Genomic DNA, 15,262 nt, shown 5'->3' with positions numbered 1-15,262 from the left:
CAAAGTAGGCACCTTATTTGCGGATAATTGGCATTATAGCTCATCGGGTTGGGAAAAGCTATGATAGATTTTTCACGGTAAATGTGCGGCAATCACATTTTCTCAAGATGTTGAACCAGGTTTGCTTTTCTGTGGCCTAAAAAAAAATTCTGTCCATGATGGTGTACAAGGAACTATTTTAATTTGGGACTTCAAACTCGGCTTCTTAGAGTTCTGTTTTTTTATTTTTGTAAGAAAAAAATAGTGCATTTATAGCTGGAACTAAATTGGATAAGAAGAATCAAAATGAGAGGAAAGGATAGTGATACTTGGGCCATATTCATAGTAATCAAAAGATGGAACTCCAGGATTATAGACAATCCTCTTCCAATTACTTGTTCACTTGGGTAATTTATGCAAAAGGACTCCCAAATATGTACAAATGTATTTTATTTCCACAATCTGTATAGGATCCAGAATTCACTTTTTTATGATGCAGATTTTAATATAGATGATGTGAAGGTAAGTTCATTTTTATGTAAAAAAAAGTTAGCTGACGCCCCACTTTTATGAAGTCAGCTTTTATGACCAAGTGATTGCCTTGAAGAATAGCTGGATTAATGAAGTTTTCAAGCTGTGTTTCATGCAGAAGATTTCTTCAATCTAGATATCAGGAATTACAGTTAAGACCCCCATCAAGCATCAAATGTTAAAAGGCAGATATGGATGATGCTTTTTTTTTTTACACCTAGGTGGGCTTCCAGATTGCTCAGATTGCAGACTGGGAAAACAGTTTAAACATTTTGTGCGATGGGTTAGAGCAGTGGCCCCCAATCTTTGGGGCACCAGGGACTGGTTCTGTGGAGAGAGGTTCTTCTGCAGACTGGTGGGAGCATGGTTTCGTGTGCTGCCTGCATTGTGCGGGTGGGGCTTTGCTTGCATGGCCCGGTGCCAGCCCATGGATCGGGTGCTGGGGAACCCTTGCTTAGCAGAAAGATGTAAGGATCCTACGATCAGCACTACACTACACTCAAGTTACATACCAGAGCAAAGTCCCAACAATGGCAACTGACTTTTTAAAAAACATTCTCACATTCCAAGGATCTTACATGCATGCTTCCAATTTAATACAAAGAAGTTTGGTTTGATTTGCTGCAATTCCCAATGTTGATAGTTTTGCTACCAAAGATTTTGTATACATCCATTTCTGGAAATGAGATGAATGCTGTGTATGGTACCATCACTGAAAGTGGGAAAAAAAATAGAGTGTTCTTTGATTTCTGGGCCAGGTGGCTAAAGTTTTTGTGTAAAGGTTCCATGGAAGTGGTGGTTAGAAAGTTGTGGCTAACTCCAATACCTTTGAGATAAAAATCAGTATTGTATTCCATTTGGTATGCATAATAGAACAAATTATCTCCACCTGTTGGTCATTCATCTGATCTTCACTCTTTTGCACAGTGATGCAGTAGTCTGCAAAAATGTGTCTCCATTACTAATCTCAGCTTTGACTTAGTTGTGCTGAGGTGGAAGCAGGATGGATGGGGACTAAAGGCCTTAAAGTCAAGCAGTGCTCAAAAGACTAGGGAGGCTTCTGATGTACAATAATCCTCAGCTTATAACCACAATTGAGCCCAAAATTTCTGTTGCTAAGTGAGACAGTTGTTAAGTGAGTTTTGCCCCATTTTACGACCTTTCTTGCCCCAGTTGTTAAGTGAATCACTACTATTGTTAAATTAGTAATATGGTTGTCAAGTGAATCTGACATCCCTATTGACTTTGTTTGTGAGATCACATGACCCTGGGACACTGCTACTATCATAAGTGAACCAATTGCCAAGCATCCAAATTTTGATCGTGTGATCATAGGGATGCTGCAACAGTGTCATAAGTCACTTTTTTCAGTGCCGTTGTAACTTCGGCCACTAAACAAATTGTTGTAAATCGGAGACTACTTGCACTAACCTGTCAGTACTGAGCACAACTGCCAAATGTTTCTGCAGGGCCTGTTTAGAGTTTATACTTGCAGTAATTTTAATCTTCCCCATTGGGGTTAGAAAAAGGGGTCTGACTATGACATTGCACTGAGTTTTGGAGGTTTCCCAAGAATCTCGAGGCTTAATTAAGTCTTGTCCATTCTCCCATTTTCAGTCTGACGCACAAAACTTGTCATATTGAGTTTAGATTCTTTCTGTATTTCCTGAAAGAGTCAGGAAGTAATTACTGTTCATTGAATTGGGATTTATGGGAAATAACTCACTGGTAAATCATAAAAATATTTTATCAAATCACTTGTCATGGAAAACCACAACAAGGTAATCACTTGAGAAGTACAGGTTCAACCAATTATTTTGGCCATCATTGACTGCAAGAATAGGAAAAAAATGCAGTTGGCTCTCCTTGATTCTTAGATTAGGGCAAAAAACCCAAGGGATCCACCAGATGGATCCTTGTTGAGATCCACTAAACACTAAAAAAAGGAGTTAATGCGTAATGTGTTTACTCATTCATCATCCTGAATATAGGCTAAGCTTCCTCTATAGTAGGGCTTTTCAACCAGTGGTATGGGTACCACTTGTGGTACATTGGCACCTGGCAGGTGGTACGCGACCATCCTAGAAAAGTAGCGGGGGAGGGGAATGAGCTGAACCGGTGGCAGCACCGCACAAGCCTGAGCGAGAGATGGCTGGAGCTGCAGGGCTGTCAGGGCTCAGCGGAAGCGCCAGGATCAGCGTCAGGCTCCAGCTGGAGCTGGGCGCTGATCCTGGCGCTTCTGCTGAGCCCAGAAGAAGCACCGATCAGCTGGAATGTTGCAGCATCTCCAGGCTCTTGTGATTTACATTCAGATGCTTGGCAATTGATTCATATTTATGACGGTCACAGTGTCCCAGGGTCATGTGAATGACCAAAACCTGCTGCAACCACCCAGCAGACGGGGAAATAAAAACCAAACACCCCCCATCCCACCCCCAGTGCCAATCCTCAACAGAAATGCTCACAACAATGAAAACCTAGACAGGAGGAAGAGCGCCACTGGGCGCTATCTTGCTCGGCTGTGGCTTGGGGGCACTTTTTTCAGTGCCATTGTAACTTCAAAAAGTCACTAAGCAAACTGTTGTAAGTCGAGGACTACCTGTACTTTTATCACTTTTTTCTCTTTTTTTTTTTTTTGGCCATCAAGTTTTTGACACCTTGCTAGGCGACTGGTGGTACTCGGATGTTGCCATATCCTAAAAATGGTACAATGGATGAAAAGGTTGAAAAGCCCTGATCTGTTCACATGCGCACAAAGGCCACAAGCATGCGCACTACACAAATGGGGCTGCGAGCATGCGCACGAGGCTCTCAGTGACATCGGCACCTGTGTGAGGCTTGTGCTGCCACTGCCAGGTTCACAATGATGCTACCACCGGCGCAAGGATCACACCGCTGCCTCGTGTGAGGCTCATGCCGCAGCCCGCAGTGATGCCACCGGTGTGAAGATTGCACCACTGCCCTGCACAAGGTTTGCACTACGGCCTGCCTCTTGCGGTGCTGCTGCCGCCTGCGCAAACTTCAAGGCAATGCCACCAACTGCATGTGCAGTGCTCCCACTGCCTGTGCAAAGTTTGTGGCCTCCAACCACATGATACTATGGTGCTGCCACCACCTGCACAACACGGCAACAGTGACATGAGGGCGGGTGAGCAATGGCACACATGCCCATGCACTGCTCAGCTATTCATGCGGCCTGGTGGCCAAGAGGCCACAGCCTGGTGGTGGGCCTCGGCCCATAGGTTGGGGACCTCTGCTTTAGAAGGTTTTGGGGCAACAACCACAATACTTAGTAATCAGGGTTGAGCACATAGCAACTCCTTCAAAGCTGCAGTACCATTGTCTTGAAAATGGGATATTCGCTTCAACTGAACAAACATGCACAGTAGGGTTGCTGCTCTAAATATTAATCTTTCTTCAATCTCACAAAACATTTTAAAGCCTTTCCTTTTTTAAATTAGTTTGAAGTCACTACTAGCCTCAGATCCTTAAGAGTCACTGACACAAATAAGAATTTTGAAATTATTTAAAGCAGCACATTTAAACATTTTCAGAAGCGTAAACATAATAATCTTTTCAGTTGGCCAGAACAACTATTTGTAACATCTAAAAGCTTAATTCCTTCTTTTTGCAAGAAGATCCTTCTCCATAACCACACTCATCTTTAATCGAGTGAAGACTAATCCAGCCTATGCAGACCTCTTGCTAATTCATCATTCATCCTGGCTAGAACAGGAAATAATAGGATTGGCTGAATAATTTAGAGATTCTATGGGGATTTGGTTCAATCTGAATTTTCAAAACAAACCTTCAGAGAATCAAAACAGATGCTGACAAACGCCTTCTGAATGATTCAGAAATCTTGCAGGCATTTTTACATGCTCCAATACACTTTTTCCAAGTCAATTTAAACATCTGAGTGATATGTCTACAAACAGGGCATGCCTTTGGTCATACAATTGTGTTTTCACCATTTCCCCCTCCCCCCACCCCAAAAAAATCTTTGGTTGCTCCTGAGCCATTTTATTCTGAGATCCAAAATGGCATTTTGATGAAAAGAGGGGAAGAATTAGTGGGTGCTATTCTTCAGATCCTGAGGTGCTGCTGCTGAATGGGGAGGTGAGCCCTTCACCCCGACCCAAGTTTCACCTCTGCAAAGAGAGAGACGAAATCCTTTCTCATGAGACTATTATAGTCCTATCCCAGCATTTCTACAAAAGGACCACAGGCTAGGCTTTCTCTTTGTTGTGAATCCGTTGATGCTGCACCAGGGAGCGTTTATTTGCACAACTTCGTCCACATTGAGTACACTGGTGAGGGTTAGGGGGACCCAAGTGGGTCCTCTGGTGCTTGGTGAGGTGGGAAGAGTCCACAAACTGTTTCCCACACTGAGGGCAGCCGTATGGCTTTTCTCCGGAGTGGATTCTCCGGTGCACCGTTACATGCCCTCGCTGGCCAAAACGCTTTCCACACTCGGTACAACCATGCTGCTGTTCACCTGTGTGAGTCCTCTGGTGCACAGCAAGCACTGATGGCCACTGGAACCCTTTGCCACAATGGGTGCAGACATAGGCACTGTCTCTGCTGGGAGCCTGAAGGCGAGTCTGGAGCTGTTCGGCTCCCACAAACCTCTCCTCATACTCTTCTTGTTGAAAGGATTCTTTGGGCATCACTTGGGCCCTCTTGGGTGTAGTCAGAGGACAAAATACAGATGTCACTCCACAGCTGTCAGCAACTAAAGGGGACAGAAAACTATCAATCTGGATACAAGTAATTAGCAATCATTGCTTAGTCCAAAGACCTCCAAAGTTCTAAGAAGGTCCTTTTTCCTGAGTAGCTGCTTAATTGTTTGGTTCAGAACCATCTGTGCTGGCAGTGGAGGATATATAGGCTTCCTGATTGTAGATGCGCAATTTAAGGGGTCACAGAGGTGCCTGCAGGCCACAAGTCTTGGATGCAGACCTCAGAAATATTCCAGATTCTTCCCGAATTGTAATGATGATTCAATACTTAATTGAACAGCAATCTTATCACTACTGGGTCTTTTGATTAAAATTAAATGTAAATAAAAATTAATTTAATTTTGTCTTGGCTCAGTGGTGCAATGATTGTAACTTCCAGGACAGGTCATAAATCACTTTCTTCAAGTCTGTCATAACTTTAAACTAACATTAAACAAATGGTCATAATTCAAGGACAACCTTTACATTACTGAATTATTTGTTGGCTTATTACACTGCTGAATAAATTTCATTGCAAGAAGCTCAGTCAGACATATACTTATTCTCACACCAACCGTGATAGGAGGGAGATTTAGAAAAAGTGAGTGGTCCAAGATCTTCCCAAAAACTTTGTGGACAAGTCTGAATATCAGTCTTATATAGCATCTATTCAAAATGCATATGTTATCCTGGTGTTGTTCTTACAATTGTTCCAAGTCAGAACAATATTTTGCCCATACTACAGATGGGACCTGAGGTTGAGAATGGGAAACCTTGCCTAAGTTCCCACCGCCAGCTGGACACCTAAGAAATTTTGTGATTTGGAGCACAATCTTTTAGCTATTAACCAATCCATCTAAAGCAAGTTTTTGGATTCTTCTTGCATAAAAGAAAAATCTACATTGCTGGATTTCAATTCAGCTCAGGATTTGATGGAAGCTGTGGTCCAGTATACCTGGAGAGCATCAGGTTACAAAAAGCTACTCCACATCTAACTTACCTACTCTTACAGAAGGATTTTGCCTACCAGATCCACCAGAGCCCCTTCTTCTGCTGATGAGTCCCACATAGTTTCTGTGTCAGAAGAAACTGCAGCAGGAAAGGAGTTCAGAACAGATAAGCCCAACATAGCTAAAGAGAACAAGAAACAACATCAGAAGAAATAGGATAAGATGGTGGTGATGTGAATGTTGGCCTCAGTTTTCCCTTGGGAAACTAATGGATTATTATGCTTCCTGTTAGATACGTACCTAGGACCATGTGCTGTGGCAATAACATATTTTTGAATACTGTTTTCCTGGACTAAGGCCCCCCTTTCAAGGAGCAGTTAAAAGAAGGGGAAGATTGTTCTTGCCGGCTGAATTATGGTCATACGTTAAGGACTATCTGTACTTTTTCTAAATAAAAATCCAGCAAGTTATCCAGGATAGTATACAGTTCCTTAAGCCACAAGTAGAAAATAGTGAATGAGACTCTCAGACGGTCACATGCAAAGATGCTTCACAAGGAATAAAGGAGAGAAAAAGGAGAAAAGGACAAAGAAAGAGAAGAGTGAGATAAAGTCAGAGAAGGAAGGAAGAAAAGAAAGGGTTAGGAAGGATGATAGAACCGTGGTGGCGAACCTATGACACGCCTGCCACAGGTTGCATGCAGAGCCTTCTCTGTGGGCACATGTGCCATCGCCCCAGTCCAAGGCCTTAAGTCCCGTCCATGAGCAACCTGCATCAAAATCTCCCCGGGCAAGTGGCTTTTTAAGATGGGTTTTATAAAACCTTTTTGCTTTAGGCCTCCGCCACCGTGTGCAAAAAAAAAAAAAAAGGTTCAATCAATCAATTTCAACTTCTCGCGGGGAAAAAAAAGATCTCGCAAAGTTGGAATTGATTGATTGAACTTTATTTTTAGTCCTACACAGCGGCAGAGGAAGTGACATGCCGGAGCTGGAAAGAAGGTGCCGCATGGGGGTGGGGGAAAGCAGTGGGAAGAAGGCGCTCCATGCGAGGGGTGGGGCAGGGCCTGTGCATGGGGTAGAAAAGTAATGTGGCGGCACTAGCATGGTGGTAGACCAGTTGCTTCCCTCCCCCTGCCAGACACCTGCCGAAGCCGTGCATGGTAAGGTTGCATGGTCCACTCCTGCCCAGATGCCCTCACCTCGCGAGAAGTTAGAAAGTCTGATGGAACTTTTTTTTTTACCGATAGTCCCACAAACACGCGGCAAAGGCTGAGAAGCGAACAGAGAAACGGAATGCAGCTGAAAGGCAGGTTAGTAAAAAAATGCTTGGGGGAAGCGAGGGCATCTGGGCGGGGCGGGCGCAGCAACCTTACCCTGCATGGTGGCAGGAGGGTGGGGCACGTGCCCTTCCTATGTCAGGCCAGCCCCTGCAGCCCCGGGGTGGCCATGCTAGGCAGCGGTGGACAGGGCATTGAGGTGGGGGCTGGCAGGCCGACCAAAGCAGCAGGTGGAGTGCTGGAGGGAGGGTGCTGAAGCATGCAAGGAAACAAAGGAAGGTTTTTTGGGGGAAAAAAAGGTCAATCAATCAATTCCAACTTCGCAATCTTTCACGAGAAGTTGGAATTGATTGATTGACCTTCCCCCCCCCAAAAAAACCCTTCTTTTCTTCTTGCAAGCAACACCAGCGGATCGCAAAGGAGAAACGGCATGGGGCTGGGAGTCAGGTAAGGAAAGAAAGGCAATTTCTGGGGGGGAGTGAGGATTTCTTTCCTTGCCTGCCCCACTTGTTCTGAGGCCGCTTTCCGCTCAACCGTGTTGCTCTTGCCAATGGCCCGACCGCCCACTTCAGCACCCTCTCTCCACGAGCCTCCGGTGATTCACCTGCTGCTTTGGTGGCTCTGTAAGCAGAGCTGTGAAGTTCTCTTCTCTGACAGAGAAGACAACTTCGCAGCTCTGCCTACAGAGCCACCAAAGCTGTAGCTGAATGGCAGGTGAGGGAGGAACCTGCCCCACTTGCTCCACAGCTGCTTTCAGCCAAGCTGCATTGCAGCGGCATTGGGCGCAATATGCAAGGTGGCAAACAGCTGCGCCATGCTGAAACCAGCCATTTGCCACCTCCTGCGCAATGCCACTGCCACTGGTATACCGGTTCCTCACTTCCGCCCAGTTTGTTCTGCAGCCTCATGGCAGAGGTATTGGGTGTGATGCATGAGGCGGAAAATGGCTGCGGCCGGCAGCAAACAGCCACGTTGCACCAAAACCGGCCCTTTGCTGCCTTGTGCATCGCGCCCAATGCTGTTGCTATAAGGCCGTGGAACAAGCTGGGCGGAGGTAAGGAACCAGTATACTGGATCCCCCCTCCCCTACTCCACCTGCTGCTGGAGGGCTGGCCCGGTATTCGCAGCAGGCTGCAGAGCCTCAGAGTGCGCCAGTTGAGGGGCCGGCAGGCTGTAGTTGCTGACGAACACAGTTGGCCCCCATCCATTCGCTGTGTGCGGGGACTGATGGTGTCAGGCAGCAGCCACCCCGGTCCCTGCCTTGCTTTGCTTTGCCCTGCGGCAATGTCCCCCCTGTCCTGCCCCTTGCCCGGTCTCGTCTCACCCCGCAGGACAAGCCTCCTGCCTGCCGTCCCACCTGCCAGAGACCCCCTGGATCTCCCCCAACCCTGCCCGGCCCCCACAGGCGACCCTCCCCACGAGCAACGTCGAGGTGGCCATGCTCACCCTGGCCACGCCCACCCAGTCTGCCATGACCACTGCAGCCATCCCACCCAGTGGTCACGCCCACCCACTGGGCCACGCCCACCCGGCATCCAATGATAAATAAGTGGGGTTTGGGTTGCAGTTCGGGCACTAAGTCTCTAAAAGGTTCACCATCACTTTGATAGAATATTACTTTTGACATAAAATAAATTTCCCCATGCTTGGTCTATATAAAGACTGCTATGCTTGGATTTTTGATTGCCAGAGATTTCAGTCATGGAGAACCTTGTTTCAAGTCCCATCCTAATCATCAGAAGTGGAGTTCTAATCAGGGACAGACCATGTGAAATATAGTACTATTATTGCCCAAATGAATTACACAGAATGTAGCTGGTGCAGATTCCTATTTACATTCTTTCTGATGAGAACAAAAGCTTCACTGTATTCAGTTCCCGAGCACACTGCCCCAAATAAAGGAGGAAAAAATATTTTTGTGTGAAGGTCGCATATTTTGCCCACCCCAAGCTATATAGAAGGAAAAAGGTAAAAGAGCCACAGGTGGCCATGCCTTTCTGACGCTTGAAGAAAACCAAGACCCCACAAAGACAAATGCTCTTTAAAAAGAAAGGCTCAGTTTATTTCACTCACAGAGCCTCACCCCATGCAAGACCTATCCAACTATCCATTCCTCTTCCAACATTGGGTTGTTTTGCTCTTTCTTGTAATCATGTTATCTCTACATCACATCTATATCACAACCTTAGCCATAAAATGTAGTCTACTCCAGAGGTTTCCAACCTTTTGGGCACCAGGGTCGGGTTCTGTGGGGAAAAATTTTTCCGCGGACCAGAGAGTGTGTGGTTTTGTGTGCTGCCTGCATCCCATAGATGGGGCTTTGCTTGTTTGTGTGGCCCGGTTGCTGGCATGCCGCATGGACCAGTCTACTCACATGTTCTCAGCCTATTCAAAAAGAGGTGTATCCTTATAATTTTGCAGAATCATTTGCAAAGTCCCTAAAGCATTATTCAATCTTGGCTGCTTTAAAATGCTTGGACTTCAACTCCCAGAATTCCCCAGCCAGCATCCATCGTTTGTCAGATAAACAGGTAGGTAATTGTTAGAGCAATGTGCAGGGGGTATACAAAGGGAAGACTTCAGATCCCATCCCCAGGGAACATAGAAATATTGGAATCACTCACCCAGTGAGCTGGTATCCCTACTCCCTCCCTGCTTGGTCTCCCTGCAGGGGAATATTGGTCTAGTATTTGACAGAATCAGCTGTGCCTCTGGAGCATTTACAGCATCCATGTGCTTCTGTGGTCCCCACATCTGAAATGGCAAGATGAAGTCCAATTCAGTACAGGGGAACTGGATTGGTAGAGGGATGCTGCCTCATGTTCTATATTACAAATCTGACAGCAGAAGGAATAAATATTTTGTTGGGTTGGAGAAAGATTTGGTATGTCCGTGAAAATTAGGAATTGTAAGAGTTTTAGGTTTTGTTCGACACCTCTTATTAGCAAACATAAAGGATAAATCTCTGAGAATGAGATGGATGGTATTGTATCTAAATTTGATGGATGGATGGATGGATGGATGGATGGATGATAGATAAAGGCAAATGGTTAATTGACATAAACTCACAATGCTCTACAATGTTGCTTACCAAATGTATATAAAAGTTAGAAGGCCAACCTTGAAAAAGCTTCAGGCTGTCAAACCTTAAGGCCAACAATCAGTTTGTTCCTAGCAGTCAATGAGGTCCATTAATTCTCAGGCAGCTGAGCTTGAGACTGCCTCTGTCTCTATCATAAGGCATCCCCAATGCCAGTCTCTTAATGCTGTCCCACCTTCTATTTTGCAGGTTAGGATGCACAAAGCAAGTGATCTATTTTTGTAAATTATGTTATATGTACTATATAAATCAGCGGTTCTCAACCTATGGGTCGCGACCCCATTTGGGGTCGATCGACTTTCATGGGGGTCGCCAAGCAAGGCTGTCCGCCATTTTTTCTCCCTTTTCCGGCGGGTGCCTTACCTCCCTTGAGCTGGGCCAGCTGGTGGTCGGCCTGCTCCGTCTCTGCCACTTGCCAGCTACGCCTCGGCCAGCGCAGGGGGCGGAACCACGCATGCGCGGCGCTCCCAGGCAGGGAAAGTCCTCGACTTACAACCGGTTGGGTAGTCCTCGACTTACGACTGGTTTAGTCCTCGACTTATGACCGGTTTAGTCCTCGACTTACGACTGGTTGGGGGTCGCGGCATTAAAAAGGTTGAGAACCACTGATATAAATATTTGCATAGTTATTTCTTTTTCCTGTGCCCTTGAGAAAAAAAAAATTCCAACATCCAAAAAGCTTCAATAACATTATTTGCATTGGCATTTGGAATTCCTTACTCCTCTTTTTGTTCTTGAAGCAGCCCTCCAGCTATTTTATTTGCATCACATACCACTATAACTTTGAACAATCACCAAACTCATGGTTGTAAACCAAGGACTACTGGTATCATTTTATCCACCATCTGTTTCTATTTAGCAAGGACAATTCTTTTTTAATTGTCCTTACTTTACTTTTCCTCCAATATATTCAGAAAGGGGGGAGGGTACACTTCTTATGTACACTTGCGGACTTCTGATTGCCATTTTTGTTCTGTTCCAGTTGCCACCAGAAAAAGCAGGACCTCACCAAAATATGGATAATATAATACAACCTCAGCACCCTGGGATTTGGGGGGATTTTTTGTTTTGTTTTGTTTTTCTCTCAAGACAGGTTTTTTTTTTATTTATGTCTGGGTTGCCATTGCCTGCTTTCTAAGGCAGAAGGAGAACAGTTTTGCCAGCAAGTCTGGGGATATCAGGAGATGTGTGAACTAGGGAGGTGGATCCCTTACTATTAATATCCTTTCCTCTAGTCTATTGACAGGATGGAGGGATTGAAGGATGGAGGGATAGATAATAGATAGATAGATAGATAGATAGATAGATAGATAGATAGATAGATAGATAGATAGATAGATAGATAGATAGATAGGTAGGTAGGTAGGTAGGTAGGTAGGTAGGTAGGTAGGTAGACAGACAGACAGACAGACAGACAGACAGACAGACAGATAGATAGATAGATAGATATTGCCTGGGTCACCATCATCTAAAAGGTACAGGACAGTCATTTCTGTTGGATCTGGGAATGCTATGTTTGTTGTGTATATTGTAGCTGCTGTTATTCAAAGTGATTTTCCTGCTGGATGACAATAAGAAGAACAAGATGGAGGTATTGACACTGAGAATTCAATTTCACCAAGGGACACCTCTGAATGCAATGGGTTGTTTATGGGAAAATTGCTTTCAACATCTTGTTGCTTCTGTTCTGCCCATCCCTGTAGCAACTGCATCCTAAATTAGGACTCCTAATGTGGCAGTCTTGTTTTGTTTCATGGAAGGCCTGATGCTAGCACTAACATTTAGCAACAACTCAATCTGGGGGAGTCCTCAGTCAAATATGTTTGTTCTCTTAATATCAGAGTAGGAACCTCAAGGGAGTCGGGAGATTACCAAGCTTGGTTCTCCATTGAAACACTGGGCATGGGTGATAGATCATGTCCTTGTTCTCCTGTCCATCACTTGGTCACAGGCTGCCATTTTCTGAATAGCAGTGGCCTAACCAAGAAGAACATTCTTATACCACATGGGCCCTGTCTCTCACAAGAACTGTTAAGTCCGGAGAATAATGGCGCTTGAGACGAAGCATTTCTAACAAGTCTTTATTCTCTGCTTCCATTCTACGAACAACCCGAGCAGAGGCACGCAGGCCTCTATTTATACCTTCAGATCCCCGGGCAAATTCAACCAATCACAATACTATCTTTTCCCGCCTTGCGCATGCGCGCAAGGCCGGCGCCACTCAGTCTGGTCCCGGGCAGCTTCTGCAAATGCCTGGGACTCTTGCAACGTCCCGAGCCTGCCTTTGCAGGCTCAGGACACAACACCCCTTCCCCCTAGATGAAATAAGACTGCGCCCACATGGACGCCATCCAAGTGATGGTAATATAATTAATAATGAGTTAATGTCACACAGTGCATAAGGTGTGGGACTGTTCCTTTGGACCGGACCCAGTGGCTCCCAACCTTGTTTCCTTACAGTCAACCAGCCTGGACCTTTTGTTCAGTTATTGCTATTAACCTGCTCACCTTACGTAATCGGCTAGGTATTTGGGAGGGCCTCTTACCCTGAGCGACCTTCTCGGACCTGGGGAATCTGTATTGTTTTCCCTGTTGCTTCTTGCACTAGGTGAGTTGCCCTGTGGATGACTGGTGACTTCAGTTTGACTTTCCTGCCCGTCTCCTGTATTCGAGCAGTCAGGGCCCTGTTGATCGCTAAACCTGGTTGACCTACCCTCTATGGAGTTTTCTAACCCCTCTGAACTCATTGCCATGTTTCCTGACGGAGTGCGGTTTTCCTGGCTCGTTTCTGTAGTGCTAGGGTCTAGGGATGCCTCCCTGTTAGCCCTGATGCGTGAGGACATCCTTCTATGAGCCATTTCAGCAAGGGACGTGTTCCCCCTTTGTTTTGCCTGCTCTCTTGCATGTTGTGAGTTGTGAGTATGCTCCCCGGAATTCTCCGTGTCTGGAGTATTGTTTGTTAGGGGTGGATAATTAGTCTGCCACCGGTGGGACTCCCAGGCTGGAGTGTGTGTGGGGGTGTCTGTGTACCCCCTTTCCCAAGAACTGCTACTTGAAGCACCTGTGTAACTTGGGTGTTGAGAACCCGTTTCACTCCCCACAGCCATCGTTGGCTGTTGAGTTTGATTCCCAGAATGCATTCCCCATTCCTCCTCCCCCCCCAGAGGAGACTGAGAAGGAACCATAGGCGCGTCCCGTCTCACACGTAGTTGATCAATGTGGCGGCGAAGAACGCGGCTGTCTGCCAGGGACACCTCGTAGGACAGAGGCCCCGAGACCTTGCAGACCACAGCCGGGACCCAGAGGTGGCCAGGCCCGTAATTCCTGGCCCAGACAGGATCACCTTCACGTAGGACCCTTGGTGGGTGTGGCTGAGACACCTGTGCAGCTACACGTTCCGGATGCAGCCTGTCCAATTTAGTCACGAGCCGACGACCCCAGCGGAGTTCGGCCGGGCACTTACCCGTGGCAGTGCACGGAGTAGTACGATGTGCCAGAAGAAAGTCAGCCAACCTGTGATGCCAATTGCCGTAAGTCAGCTTCTTGAGGGCGTCCTTGGCGACGCGGACCATCTGTTCAGCCACACCATTGGTGGAAGAATGGAAGGGAGCCGAAGCAGCGTGGCGGATCATGTTGGTCCGAAGAAAGCCCTGAAATTCAGTAGAAGTAAATTGAGGACCGTTATCCGACACCAGAACATCTGGCAACCCGTGTGCAGCAAAAATGTTTCTCAACACTTGAATAGTCTTGGCGGCTGTGGTAGAAGACACAGGCACGACCTCCAGCCACTTGGAGTGGCTATCAACAACAACCAGGAAGAATTGACCCTGAAAGGGCCCAGCATAATCTACATGTATTCTAGACCATGGAGTGTGTGTTTCCTCCCACCTGTGTACAGGGGCCTGGGGCATTTCAGGCCTGGACTGTTGGCAGGCATGACACCCATGGACTTGGGACTCGATGGCCCGGTCAATGCCAGGCCACCACAGATGGCTGCGTGCATCCTGACAATTCCAGGGTGGCCCTCATGTAATGAATTCAAGATTCTAGCCCTCAAGGAGGCCGGGATCACAACTCTCGATCCCCAGAGGAGGCAGCCATTGAAAGTGGACAACTCGTGCCTCTTGACCCAAAAACGTTGAAAATCCTCCGCAGCGCACCTGTCAGGCCACCCGGACAGGACCCATGACAGCACACGTTTGAGCGTGTGGTCAGTGGCAGTTTCAGCAGCCACATCCCTAGCATTGAGGGGACATTCAGGCAACTCCTGAATGGACAATATGTGCACAGCAAGAGCGGGATCAGGCTCCACAGTAGGTAATGGCAGCCTACTTAAAGCATCTGCATGACCCATTTCCTTACCAGGCTTATGGACCAGTGAATAGTCATAAGCTGAGAGGAAGATGGACCAACGCAGCATACGAGGGGACAGGATATGAGGAGTTTGTTTGGAGGTAGTGAATAGCCCCAACAAAGGCTTGTGGTCAGTGAAGACCGTAAAATGGTGGCCATAGATAAAGTCATGGAACTTTTTAATGCCTGCCACCAGAGCCAAAGCCTCCCTATCAATTTGAGCATAGTTGCGCTCAGCAGCAGATAAAGTCCTAGAGTAGTAAGCCACAGGGACCTGAGTCCCATCAGCCGTCAAATGGCTAAGAACAGCGCCCACACCGTAGGGTGAGGCATCACAAGCCAGACACACTGG

Source organism: Protobothrops mucrosquamatus, unplaced genomic scaffold (assembly GCF_001527695.2).
Source record: "Protobothrops mucrosquamatus isolate PMUCROS unplaced genomic scaffold, P.Mucros_1.0 scaffold8, whole genome shotgun sequence".
Lineage (NCBI taxonomy): Eukaryota > Metazoa > Chordata > Lepidosauria > Squamata > Viperidae > Protobothrops > Protobothrops mucrosquamatus.
Note: the sequence above shows the minus strand (reverse complement) of the source record.